Genomic DNA, 14,883 nt, shown 5'->3' on the forward strand with positions numbered 1-14,883 from the left:
TTCCGATCAATAGGACGTTCTGAGATGAAGTTCCTCGAGCCGCAGAACTGGCAGATGATGTTAATTGGACTGCAATTGTGCACCTCTACTCGAGTGTCGTTGAAATTTATGGCTTCATTGACAATGAACGACCGCTGCACGCCGCGACTGGGATTGCTCAGCAGTTTGTCGATTGATGTAACATTGTTGAAATTGACAATGTGCTGCACAAATTGTCTCGATCGACTCCTGACTTTGCTTGCCCAACCATCTTTGCTTTCGTTCGTTAGCCTTTCGATGCTTTTTGCGAGGGGATCTTCGTCCTCGTCCATAATTTGTTACTGGAAGTGAAAAAATCTTTAAGGAACATTGTGAAGACAAATAGAGAGAGAAGAGTGGGCCGCCTCTCCTTGGCCTCTCCTCGCTCTTCTCTCTCTCTCGCAAGCGTTCATCATATGCATCATACAAAGATAGATAAAGTAGTGCGTTTCCAACGTAATCGAACGTTTGTCCCTGCAACTTGTTGATTGTGTTAGCGTATGCGGGGAGAATGGGAAATTGTCGCCAAACAAATGGCAAAGTCTGTCGGTGGAGGGCAAGTCGATTCTGGCCATCGATTCCTCGAATCAACACAGAATCGCACCCTTCTGCAGATCGATTCCGATGTAATCAAACGTCTGTCTGTGCGCCTCTGTCGTTCAAACCTACGCGCTCCCTGCATGACAACGACGGGAAGTGCAGCGTTCATCACAGATAAAGCTAGGCGTTTATATATAAGATGTGCATGTGTATGAGCAGCAGTAGTCTAGCTGTTAGAGACCCGAGTTCGATTCCCGTTCATGGCTAATACCAGTGACGATAATCTGAGCCAGCCGTGGGCCTTCCCCTAGATAAACTCAGCCTCGAATGAGTAGCTGGTGAGATGTGTAAAGACTACCACTATGTAGACAAACGTGGCCGGGCGTGGTGCTAGCCACCCACCACCCCGAGTGCCATGCCAGCCTATAACAGTTTAGGCTATATGGAGAAACTTTGTACGTGTGTATAATGTCATAGTGGTACCTACACAATCCCGGCGACGCGGATTCAAGGTGATTCTGTGTGACCACGGTGAGAACTCGAGATACCATGATAGAGGCAAGGGGCCTGGCTTGTCACCAACATTACAAAAGCATAGGTAAACAAAGTACAACAACGACGTAAATAGAAATCGCCACGAAAAGCAACTGTGTGACTTGAGAAATCTAAAACATTGCACAACACACAAATTCATGTTAATATGTAATATGTCAATTAAATTCCTGACCATATAAAACTGTACGAGGCCTCCCCTATGTCGAATCAGTCTTACATGGGTACCTAGATATTGTGACACGAAGGTGGATCGGTTGGCATAGATTAAACAGTTTTTTATTTTATTTTACCAGGTAATGCCCACTGAGCTACGTAGCTCTTTTTCAGAAGAACCTGGCCACAAATGATCGCTCAACGAAGTGGCTTATCACGTGGAAATGTATTATGGCAGCAGACAAATAATATAAACGCATGTTGATTGTAAACGTGGAGACAAAAACAGGAGGACCCGGAGAAAAATCCACGGGACCAAAGCGAGAGAGACACGCAAACTCCAAATATACAGACATCAGGGTCGGGATCGAACCGACGACCTCCGTATATACGATGTGAGGTAATTAGTTTTATTACCCTTCTATCTGGCAACAAAACTGACACCTTTTTACAAGGAGTCATGTATACATAGACCACAATACATGAAGTCATAATGAAAAAAAAAATGGCAAATGAGGTTCCAATGGTGCGAGGTGAGGTAGTTAACATCTCGCCACCGTGGTCCTGACCACACGACCCTGTCGTTCTCTACGCCGGCGTTAATAGGTGCTCGCTAAGAGCACTCGCCTGTGTGATGTGTAAGTCTGCACAGTGGATCTGTGTGTGTGGGCATGGTAATAGTGCTGTGGATATGCATCATTACATCCATACATCGCAGGGAATTCTCTTTTTAAAAAAAACACACAAGAAAGCAAACAAACTACAAAGGCGACCTTTACAATTCGCCGGGCAGAAAAATAAACACAATTACAGTCATTAGGCCGCGGCGCGCAGATAAGGTCGGCTGAGATCTGCCATAGGGAGAGACCCTGTGGAGTGTATGGGCATGGGGAGCCGCAGAGGACCGGGGACCAAGGTGTAAAGGAGAGCCGACACAAGGTTGCAGGGGCTTCGTCTTTTATTCCTTTCCTCCCATCCACAACCAACCCCTCTTCCCGCCCGCTCTCTCCCTTATATCTCCTCACCTGCTCCTCCCCCTTCTCCTGTCACCGTCCCACTCCGCCTCCTATTGGTGGGAATCCTTCCCTTGACACCCCTACAAAGGCAAGAAACACCGGGGCGGGCACCAACGGCCCAGGGAATGGAGAGCTGGCGACGATTTACGGCACCGCCAAGTCGGGGGACCGGTCTCACGAAGGACAGACAGCTTCTATTGGCTTCCGCGAAGCAGCGCTGCACACAGTTTGTCCACCCCTGATGAGAGAGGATGGGGCCGAGTCGACCCGCGAGCGTGATTTGAGCTCGCTGATGTGAGCTGTTGTGTGCGATGCACACCTTCAACAAAGTGGAGCTCACCGGAGGCATTACAGACAGTCAGGTTTGACAGGTCGTTTGTAAATGTTGTTTGATAATGGTCAGATTTTCAGTTTCGGATACAGGCTGTTCTCCTATATTGCTGCGTGTTGTTTTCATAACGCGAATTGGGTATTTTATGCGACGAATGTATTAGGGAACACATTTTTTTTTATAATGCTGGATGCGAATTGGATATAAGGCGATCGAGTGAATAACGTCGCGCGAGTAGGATCACACAAGGCATTGGGATGCTGCTGGATGCTTCTAGATGCTACCCACGCACCTCAGTTTTTGTTTGGCCTGCGTATACATCTCACGTGTTATTGCGGACTGTGCTTTACCCTACATGATTTATTATAACGCAATTTTCCCATAACGCGGTGTTCTCCATGAATGTAACTACCGGCGCGTTCTCGAGCAGACCGTATGTATCATTTCATTGTCAGCAATGTATTATCGTTTTTCAGATTTCCTACCCCATCCGCATGGGATTTCTCTGGGCACTGTCAAAAGTACAAACTAAGGCCTGGGCCCACACGCCACCAGCAGGTATCTCCTAAAAACGAGTCTTGAGACTCTTGAATAAGACATGACAAATTCAATTAGATTTTCACTGCTATTATAATTCTATATTGAAACGTATAGTATTTCCTGCATGCGTGGTCTCTGAGTCAGCAGAGTGTTATTTTTATATTCAACATCGAGACTCAACAAAAAAAACTAATTTCTTTAGAAAAATTTATGTTGTGTTTAGTTTGTTGTCCTTTTCCCGCACCTCCCGATTAGCGCGGTTGGCTACGTATGGTGCAAACGAACTTCAACATAATACACACATGCAACTCGTATATTGTACACCCACTGCCACCGGTCCCGCGGTGAACAGCGGAGAGTTTACCGTGCCAAGTAAACCGCTGTTGTCATGAACATGGGCACGAAAAACGCCACTGACAGAAGATCAACCCAGCACCTGGCAGTGGGCGCCTCATACACGTGCAGTGACATCCGACACAGCAGTCGTCAAGAGTCGAGAGTCTTTATTTCCTCAGGCACGAGACACCATCTTCAAAGATTCTCTTCACTCCAAGCGTCCCGAGCTCTCACTCCGCTTTCCTCCTTACTGTATATCCCTCAAGCCCCTTTTCTCGAAGTTTCCTGGACCCACTTTCCCTCCAGCCAATCACCTTCCACTAAACCAACCGATCCCAACCGACCTGCCTGCCAATCATTCTCCTTTTCCCGCTCTTTCCATTTTTTTATTTCTACCTCCAATCCCCTTCAATTTCCCTGCCTCTAACCAATCCCGTTTCAGGCACCGTTAAGTAACCAATCAGAGGGCTTTGTTTTTACTTGCCGACTGTCTGTGAGTATCGTCGGTAGCGATACAATCGATACACGCGTGCAGGCAGGCCGCACGGCTCGCCGGGTTATCCTGGACTTTCTCTTTTGCTTGTGTAGTGACAAACTAGAGATACACTATTTCAGGAGGCACTCTTTTTATTTATAGCCTTTGCAGGCACAGAGAATACCACAATAAGGTCAGGACAGCAACAGGCTGCTGACCCACAACGCTGAAGACGAGAATAAGATGATGTTGTCGATGATGACGAAGGCTTGACGGGACTTGACGGGCTCCAGGGGTCCACTCCAACAACGGCCCTGAGTCCTCTCCGGGGTCCCCCTTTTATCCCCCCAGCGCAGCCTCGCTTCCCCCTTGGCTACGCCCCCCTTCTAGAACCTCCGAGAAGGTTCCCGGGATTCTCCCGTACCCCCTCCATCACCTTCTCCCCACATCCCTTTCTTCCGCCTACCTCCTCACCTGCTGGCCGACAGGGTTGCCATGGCAGCCAAGCTCCTTTTTGCCAGCAGCCAGCGCTACATGCCGTAGTGACCCATCCCGTATCACTACACTTGCATGTTTATATATATGCCCAAATCGCCACGACTTTGCAGTGTACGGCGAAAGACGGCGTGACCAACTGCTGCTGAACGCATGCGCAGTCGAGCGGTGAACAGGTTTGGATTGCCTGCTAGCATGTTCGGCCGCTTTATTTCTCAATGTTTCTGTGCATGTGTAGTGGTGATATGCGCTGGCAGGAGGGATCGTGAGGCAGCGCGTGGTGGTTGGTTACATCAAGTGGGTGCTCACATCGTGGTCCGCATAGGCTCCGCCCCCTCGGGAGTGGAGGGCTATGTAAGGCGATGCGCGCGGGCACTCGGGGAGTTGGTAACCGGTGAAGACAGAAGACGGAGGAAGAGATAGGCCCTGGGACCCCTAGCCCCGCTGACCTTGTAAGGGCCGGGGTTCTGTGAGGCTGAGAGGCGAGGCCTTGGGATTCACGGTCCGACGCCCATGTAAGGGCTCGGGCTGTGTAGCCCAGTGGTCGAGACCCGTGGCCTGACAAGGCGGGTCTGATAGCTCCCCGTGGGGAGAGCGTAGCCGGAGAGCCTGAGTCGAGGCAGAGATAGGCACGCATACCCTACGGGAGAGACTGAGTGCGGCCCGAGACGAGTGCGCGTAGGGGTCTGATAGCTCCCCGTGGGGAGAGCGTAGCCGGAGAGCCTGAGTCGAGGCAGAGTTAGGTACGCGTACCCCACGAGGGAGACGGAGTGCGTGGCCGAGTCAGGCACGCGTGACATAGGTGTTATCTCGGTTGGGACAGTTACGTGTGCAACCGTTGTGAATAAACAGTGCTGCCCTGTCAACTCGTCTCCCGCCATTATTGAAGATATTACACATGGAAGGAAACCGGAGTAACCCCCAGCGAACCCCGCGCGTATGAGGTGTTAACGCACTCCACCATTGAACAGATACCATTTCACCAACCTACTTGCCGTACTGCCCCATAACAAGTATTGCCTGCAAGGTGTGTGTTTCACACACATCACCATTGTTCCATCTCTTGGGGACCCACCGACCCTTCGTCAAAGTCAATATAATATATTTCAAACATTCTAACCAATCGCTGCCACCATTTCCAATTAATTAACATCAGACGACGAGCATTAAGATATATTCACTATCCGTTTGGTGGCTTCAGACCTGGGTTCGAATCCAGGTTTCGGCCGCCCGTGACTATTCCAGGGTTCTCGAGTGTAGTGCGTTGAGTTTCTCAGCCCGGTCGCCACTGACTGCATACAAAAAACCCCATCGCATTACATTTGGTTATGCGCTTAGTAACGCCAGCTCCCACAATTAAACGTATCGGTTTGGCCGGCATGAGATGAACGTTACCCTGCAGTACGGTGTGGAGAAGTAACTGGAAGATTAAAAACATTAAAACTTTATTTTTTATTTTACCAGGTAAGACCACTGAGCTGTATAGCTCTTTTTTAGAAGCGACCTGGCTATCACATGGACATTTAATACAACCAACTACTCTAAACGCGTGATGTTGATTCTAAATGTGGAGGGGGAATCCCAGAGAAACTGGAGAATATTTCACGCGACCATGGGGAGAGAAACGCAAACTCCAAATGCGTCAGGGTCAGGATCGAACCCACGACCTCCTGTATACTAATATATATCTCATTCATTCTGCGATATCTGCTTCCACGGGATGTTCCTTAACACGTGGGTGGCTGCACTGCTGGAGATTGTTTTCTTTCCCACGTGGATTCTTAATCTCGTGAGGTGGCTGTGACAACGCGAGGGATCCTCCAGGACGCTTCTGGGCCAGAAAGCCTCAACCGCCATCCGCTGCACGAACCGTGGCATGAGCAGCAGCAGCAGGTGCGGCCTCCTGTACTCAATGCACGAATGGAAAATTGAAAACTCTCCGGTGTGCGACTGCGGTCACCAAACCAGAAGAGTTTGCTGTCCTCCCCGCACGGTTGGCTACGTACGGCGTGAAAGAAGTTATGCAAATGTAGAGGAGTAAAATGGGGACGTGACGTCAGATGTGCCGTTCAGTGCGATGACGTCACGTCTCCTAAGGTACTTAAGGGAGACCCCGTGACGTAACCGGGGTCACTGTGGGAACGGGTAGAGTAAGAAGGGTGAAGAGGGAACCAGGGGTAGAGAGAGGGATCGAATAGTGAGTCTGGGGAGAAGCTGGTGGTAGCCGTAGAGGTGCATCTCTCTCCGGTCGGTGGAGTCGGCAGAGTCCACGATCCGACACGAGAGAGAGAGACCGGAGCTAGCCGGCAGGGACCTGGACTAAGAGTAGGACCCCTAGCCCCTGGGAGTTGTGTACCCTGTGTATTATTGATAAGCTTTAATAAACCCTGGCGAAAGCCCTTAACTTATCTCCGTCTCCGAGTGCGTCCGTGGGAACTTCTCTACAACTGGTGTCAGAGTGTCTGCACTGCCGCCACCATGTTTACATCGGGAGCGGACCGCAAGAACCCAGCGACGGGACGATCGGAGGATGAAGACGGCGGGGAGGAGGCTTCGGCAGTGACCCCGGAGTCCGGGGCTCTGGTGACAGGCCCCGGGAAGACGACGGGCGGGGGTGCCGAGAAAAAGTTTGTGAACCCCTTAGGAGTTTCACATATTTAACATATTTCAACCGTGACATATTATTCGATCTTAAAAATAGATAATGATCATATTCTCAGGTTTTTTTGGTAAAGTCACGTAGGTAAAACATTAAAAGTAATGAAAGTAAAATAAAACAAAACAAAAATAAAAATAAAATTCACGACGTTTCGGAGGCAACACAAGTCTCCGTCATCAGGTGGGACCGTCACAGCCAGATTAGCTGCATCAAGTGAAGCAATGATTCAAAATGTAATCCCTTATAAGCAAGTTGAAGGGGGGGAGGAGAGGGGGGGGGGGAGTTCATCAGAATGTGGTAGCCAATGAATGGAACGTATCGGGAGGGAGGGGGGTGGGAGGGGGAGGGAGCCAACAAAACATTTGGCGACGGCTTGGACGCGGCTGCTGCGCACGCCAACACAATGGGCAGAAAGGGGGGAGGGGAGGTCTGATACACATGATAGAACAAAGGAACGAAAATGCCCATGTTTATACCAATGCAGGCTGAAAAATGAAGAGAGTACTGTTAAAAATAACTGGGGATGTTAACACTCGGTGAAGTAAATTAAAATAGTGCCTGTCAGATAAGATGGTCCAAAAAGAGTGTTAACATCCCCAGTTATTTTTAACAGTACTCTCTTCATTTTTCAGCCTGCATTGGTATAAACATGGGCATTTTCGTTCCTTTGTTCTATCATGTGTATCAGACCTCCCCTCCCCCCTTTCTGCCCATTGTGTTGGCGTGCGCAGCAGCCGCGTCCAAGCCGTCGCCAAATGTTTTGTTGGCTCCCTCCCCCTCCCACCCCCCTCCCTCCCGATACGTTCCATTCATTGGCTACCACATTCTGATGAACTCCCCCCCCCCTCTCCTCCCCCCCTTCAACTTGCTTATAAGGGATTACATTTTGAATCATTGCTTCACTTGATGCAGCTAATCTGGCTGTGACGGTCCCACCTGATGACGGAGACTTGTGTTGCCTCCGAAACGTCGTGAATTTTATTTTTATTTTTGTTTTGTTTTATTTTACTTTCATTACTTTTAATGTTTTACCTACGTGACTTTACCGAAAAAACCTGAGAATATGAATCATTGCAGTCACGAAAGCTTCAAATCTAGATAATGATCACCTGATTAAACAAATGGACAACATGTAATTATCCTCATGATTCTACATTCAATAACCACGTGTGGAAAAGTATGTGAACCTTTTGATTCGGTACACTGCACATGAAGATAACGACTCTCAATGCCCAATTCACAAAAGCGGAGGAGGCATCATCGCACAGCGACGATTCACCACTCTGCTACTCTTGACGCAGTGATCTCACCTCAAAGTAGAATCACAGCCGCTGCTGTGCTTCAACATCAGCCATATCCACATTTGGATAGGATTTGGAGAAAATACATCACACTTTCTTAGGAATGTCTTCACCAGTCAGTTTAAAATGTACCCGGATACATCATCCAGCAGCAGATTGACCACCGTTGCTTATGATGAGGTGAATAGCTCCACTCCGTGTCCTTTTTTGACCAAGGAAACTGACTTTAAATATACATTTTAAAAACATGTTGTGATGGAAAGTAACGATTCAATTACACGGGATTAGCTTTTTTTAAGCCACTTATTTCCCCACTCTTCAGTTACAAAAATCAAATGAAAGTTCAATTTTAGCAGCAGCAGCAACAACAAAAAAACGTTCACAGCACCCAGAAGGACTGCGGCTCATAAATTACTCACAGCTGTTGCCAGGGCAGGGGCCAAAAATAAAATAAAACTCCGTTCTGGAGTCTTGGGGCTCATGGCTCAGAGCGTCGTGTTAAACAGAATTCATAATGTGGCACAAATCGTATGAATGAAGACTTATTCCGGGCGCGGCATAAATAAATAGTTTGGCCTCAACCAGGTGGGTGCTGTGGTTAGGAGAACGATTCGGAAGGTCGTGAATTCAAATCCCAGTTTGGGGGGCAGGCGGTGGTGGAGGGGGGTAGCTCATCTAGTTGGGACGAATCAAACGAGCACCAACTTTGTGGAAAATCGACAGCGATTGTCCTAGGGGGGATACTGCCCCCCCCCCCACCGCTATAGGAATGTGGAATTTCCACCAATCAGCTCATGGCTGTTATCCTCACCATGAGCCGTCCTTTGGTGCCGTTCTCCGGCTGTGTCAAAGGGCACGGGCAATTTAAAATCATGAATAAAGGGAAACGGTCCAATAATCTCGCAAATCGTCACTCAGTTCTTTTGGCCGAGAGGGCCGATAAAAAAAACAGGGTTTCGCAGGTGCAAGTCGCCAAGAGTCAATCCTGCGCGGAAATTTTCACTCCTCTGCTCTCAAAGCCACCGCCGCCGCTCGAACCGGGAGCCCGGCTCTACCACGGCCCGGCGCAGTCGATGCCCCCCCCCCCAAAACCACACCTCAAATCTCGCCACCGCTGCCTCGCTTCTCTCGACAGCTCGGCTGTCGCGGTCGCCCGCCCTGCCTTAAAGCGCCCGCTCTCACAGTCTCACCACTACCACCGCCGCCGACAAAGATACCCCCCCCCGTATAGTCTATAACAGACTATCGGGGCGAGTGCTATTAGCAAGCGCCAAAGACAAAGATCCCCCGTATAACCTTCGCAGACTGTTGGGGAAAGTGCTGTTAGCGAGCACCTATGAAGGCCAGCACGGCACGCGAGGGTGTGGGTGGCCAGCACCACGCGAGGGTGTGGGTGGCCAGCACCACGCCCGGCAGGATGTCTCCGCAATGGCGATGTTTACACACCGCACCAGGTACTCATTTGAGGCTTAGTCGACCTAGCGGAGGCCCTGGACCGGTTCAAATCATTGTCACTGGTGTTGGCCGTGAGCGGGAATCGCCGGGTTCGTTGCTCAACGCGCTCACCGGTACACTACCCAGCACCACCACCAACGCCAACCTCTGGGTGGCAACCGAACGCCTCACTCCACTACCTGCCCTCCTTCCACCCCGCAACACGCGTCCCACCCATCGCAACCTCCTCTTCCTAATGACCTACTGCGGCATTTCCTTGTCTTAAAGACGTGCCCTGCGCCAAGGTTGCGGTGCGATTTGGAACACTGAACAGCAGCAGCAGCGACTTCTGTCCCAGTGTCTGTGGTGCCACATTGCCTCTACTGGAGGCTCATCTGCACCACCACGGATGTCCCAAATGCTAGGTCAGAGTCCCTTAAAGCCGCCGCATGCCAATGACCTAACGAGTGTGTAACCCGAAACCTACAAAGTGTAAAGCAATTTTGAACAAAGCCTGTGTAGGGGTCGCTAGCCCCCGAGATCCCTCCCTCGATAATACTAACGGCCGGACTAACATCATCAATCGCCCCCCCGCTGCTAAGCGAACCGCCGCTAGGCTCCTCACCCAGGGTGTGGGAGCCGTCACCCGAGGATTCCCCTCCACCGCGGGTCCGCGTAGCAGGCATGGATAACCACGCACGCGCACACCCACACACAGCTCTGCACGGCACTCACCCAACCCTGACCACTCACGTTAGGATCGCGCACCTGTGTTACACACGTCGTGAACGTGCGCGCACACACGCGTACAGCTCCACACGCGATACCCACTCCTGCGCCGCTCTGCGCTGCGCTGGCCGCCCACGTTACGATCGCGCACCTTGGGCACGCCGATTACGCACGCCGAGAGCTTACGCAAGTAACGAGCGCACGCAAGCGGGGCACACGCCGACACGACGACTCGTCCCCTCCCCCACTCGCGCGTGCACGTCAACACAAATATCGTACAAGGACGATTCTCCTCTCACACGGCTGCGTAGTCACGCCAACACACCAAAAGTGCTCTCCCCGGGCGTTAACGCACACACCTCCGTACCCGCACAATCGTACAGAGACCACGGCCTTTATGCGTACAACGACCACACACTCGCGAATGCAGTGCACGCTAATACCACGTTCCAAAAACACCCAACAACACGGTTTTGTTACTACGCTCGAGATTTTATTAGCCCTTGCTAACCAACCGAGCCACCCGTGTGTGTGTGCGGGACAGCAAGGCGCTTCTAACCCACACTCTGGTGCCGTGTAGCCCTATTCTATGCTGCGCTCTCTGCTAAACCGCTTTCCTACTCGTCCTTACCCCGAACTAACCCTCTCCTACGGATCCTACCCTCCGCTCTGAGGTGTTGTAAGGCGCGCAACACGATACCGTCTGTAGTCCTTGGTGACCTTGCGGCGCTCAGATCGTCCTGCAGACAATCTAGCGGCTCGCCCGATGACTCCTTCGTCGCTGACCCCGTGTCCAAACTCCAGAAGAAGAGAGTTCCCTACTGCCCCTGCGTTTTCTTTTAAACTATTCACATCAAAGGCTAGGCGCCCCCGTCCCGACCGCCTTGGTCTCTCGACCAATCCTGAGCCTAGGATTTCCCGCTCTTTTGCGATCCCGCCGGCCTTTGAACTTTCTACCAATCAGTCGTCCCGGTTCCTGATCCCAGCTATCTGCCTTGCTGACCCGTGTTTGTGTTTGTATGCGTTTCTAACTGCGGGGCTCTCTGAGCTCGCCGTGGTCGTGCGATCTCAAATCCGCCCACGGCGCCGCAGTGTTACTTGGCCTGGGAAGGGTCCTGTCCAATTCCCTGGCCCTGAGAAACCGTGGGGTAACCCCCCTAGGGGGCCCTCGGGTGAAAACTCAGGGTAGGTGACCCGACCACGAGGCCCTACGTGGGTGCGGGTGCGTGTTTATGTGGGGGGGGTGATGGGGGGCAGTGCGGCGGTGGAAGCCGGGCGGCTCCCTGGCTCGGCCGAGCGGCCCCGTCGCTGTGGCACCACATAGCCCCCCGGGGTGCCAGTCCCCGTCCCGGGTTGACTGGAGCACCTCGCCTGGGTTGCCCCCACGAGGTATCGCCGCGGGGTCCGCGGGATTCGCCCGGCCCTTGTGGCTGGCCTCGGGGGTGGCGGCTCCGTCTCCTGGGGCTCCGGCGGTGGTCTCCTCCTCCATTCCAACGGCTCCCCTCGGTCTCTGGCACCTGCGGGCTGGGGAACAAACTCAGAGGCGGTGGGGTTTAAGGGTCGCCGTCCTCGTCGCCCCCGGCCCCGCCCGGGGCCCCTCGGAGCCCGGGGCTCCGTGGGGCCCATATACTGCGCGAGGCCCCCGGGCACGGGGGGTAGGGGGACCCCGGGGTTTCGGGGTACTTGGACGGCGGGGCTCCCCCCCTCGGGGGCTGCTCGCCACGGCTTCAGTCGGCGGATGTTGACCACCATCTCCCGGCCCCTCTCTCCTCCCTGAATCAGCACCGTCCATGGTGAGATCTGCCGTCTCACAACCCAGGGTCCTCGCCAGTAGGTGGTCAGCTTCCCTACCTGTCCGGCACCGACGCGGGGAGTGTACAGCCACACCTCGGAGCCCGCAGTGTAGAAGGGGGGCTCCATACGGGGTCGGGCGCCCTGCTCTTGCCGCTGGTGCGCGGCCTCTCCGTGCGGGTAGGCTCGGCCCCTGGCCCCTCGCAGGGTCTCCAGCAAGTGCTCCACGGGGTGGCTCCCTTCCTCCCGTTGCGGCGGAGGGACACCGAACAGCAGATCTGCGGGCAGGCGAGACTCGCGACCAAACATCATTAGGAACGGGGTCTGTCCTGTAGATGTGTGAACGGCGGTGGTGTAGGCGAACAGGGCATAGGGGAGGTGTTCGTCCCAGTCCTGTTGATTCGCGGCCGCCATGCGTTTAAGCTTCCCGGCCAGAGTCTGGTTCATCCTCTCTACCATCCCGTTCGCCTGGGGGTGATATGCCGTGGTTCGGTCCTTCTGGATCCCGAACTCTCGGCACAGCGCCTGGAATAGTTCGGCCTCGAATTCACTACCCTGGTCGGTAATGACTCGTTCGGGGATCCCGCACTTAAGTACGTAGTTTTCCACGAAGGCCCGGGCCACTACGAGGGCTGTTTTATCCGGGATAGCCACCGCCACGGGGTAGCGGGTGAAGTACTCCACCGCTACAAGAATATATCGGTTGCCCCGGTGGGATCGTGGAAAGGGCCCTTGCAGGTCGATTCCGACCAACTGATTCGTCCGACTGACTCGGAACGGCCTCAGGGGTACCTGGTACCTCGCCGGCTTTTGCCCACACTGCTGACAGGCCCGGCAGCCCTGCACCCAGGCGGCCACATCTTGCGCCAATTTAGGCCAGAGATACTGGCGACGCAGAGTCTCCCGGGTGCGCCGTTCCCCATCATGGCCCCCGAGCGGGTGGTCGTGTACCAGTCGTAGCAGCTGGGGTCGCACCTGGGCAGGAACACAGATACACCCCGGCTGGCCGGCCTCGGTTAACTCCCGTACCACTCCGTTCTGTACACACAACCGGGCATACAAACCGCTCCAGGGTCCTGGTAGGGCGCTCTTTTCCTCCCGCAGTGCCGCCTCCACTGCCGCCAGATCCGGATCTCGCTGCTGGGTCTGTCTCAGCTGCTCGTCGTTTAGGCCCGGGAAGGCACAGCCGACGTCCTCCTGGGTCCGTCCGATCGGGTCCCGAGCCGCGGGTCCCGCGCTTGCCGGGCGGTCGACGGGATCCTCAGTGCCACCTGCGAGGGTCTCTGTGGCGCACACTGCACTCTCTCTCGGGGGGGGGAGTTTAGTTTCCGCGCGCTCCTTGGGTTCTGCTGCCTGGCGGCAGCGTCCCCCCGTGAAGCACGGGCAGGCGTCTCCCTCCCTCGTCTCAGCGCGCACCGCGGGCCGTCTTGACAAGGCGTCCGCGTTCGCGTGTGTCCGCCCCGCTCGGTACTCGATCTGCAGGTTGTACTCCTGCAGCTGCGCCAGCCATCGAGCCATCTGCCCCCGCGGTTCCTTGAATGTAAGGAGGAACTGCAGTGCATAATGATCGGTGCGCACACGACATTTCCTGCCGTACAAGTACGGTCGGAACTGTTTACACGCGAAAATTACAGCATACAGTTCCTGACGGGTTACACAATAGTTCAGTTCGGCCCCGCTCAGGGTCCGACTGGCGTACGCGATGACCCGCTCCGTCCCACCCTGCACTTGCGACAGCACCGCGCCCAGCCCACTGCTGCAGGCGTCAGTGTCCAAAATAAAATCGGTGGTGAAATCTGGGAAAGCCAAGGTGGGGGTGTGGGTGAGGTGGTCTTTGAGTGTGGTGAAAGCCGTCTGGCAGGCCTCCGACCACTGATAGGGGTTCTTAGGGGAGGTGAGTTGGGTGAGGGGGCGTGCAATCTCACTGAATCCCTTTACAAATCGACGGTAATAAGTGGCGAGTCCCAAGAATGACCTGATCTCCGTCAGGTTCCTCGGCCGCGGCCAATCCACTACGGCACGCACCTTCTCGGGATCGGTGCTCACCCCTGCCTCGCTGACTCGGTGTCCGAGGTACCCCACCTCGCGTTGCGCAATGTAACACTTACGTGGCTTGAGCTTGAGATGGGCTGCTCGCAGTCGCTGGAATACTTCCCGCAGCCTGGACCAGTGTTCGGACAGCGACCTACTGAACACTATTACGTCGTCCAGGTAAATCAGGCACTGTTCCCACTGCAAGCCCCGCATCACCAACTCCATCAACCGCTGGAACGTCGCGGGCGCGTTAGTGAGTCCGAACGGCAACACTCGAAACTCAAACAGGCCCATCGGGGTGGTGAATGCTGTTTTTGGCCGATCCTCCTCCGTCATCTCCACCTGCCAGTAACCGGACGCCAGATCGAGGGTGGAAAAATACCGCGCTCCTGCGAGACTGTCGAAGGTGTCGTCGATGCGTGGGATGGGAAAAGCGTCGCCGAGGGTGACTGCGTTCAATTTTCGGTAATCAACGC

The sequence above is a fragment of the Lampetra planeri genome, chromosome 4, assembly GCF_965212315.1.
Source record: "Lampetra planeri chromosome 4, kcLamPlan1.2.h2, whole genome shotgun sequence".
In the NCBI taxonomy this organism is placed as follows: domain Eukaryota; kingdom Metazoa; phylum Chordata; class Hyperoartia; order Petromyzontiformes; family Petromyzontidae; genus Lampetra; species Lampetra planeri.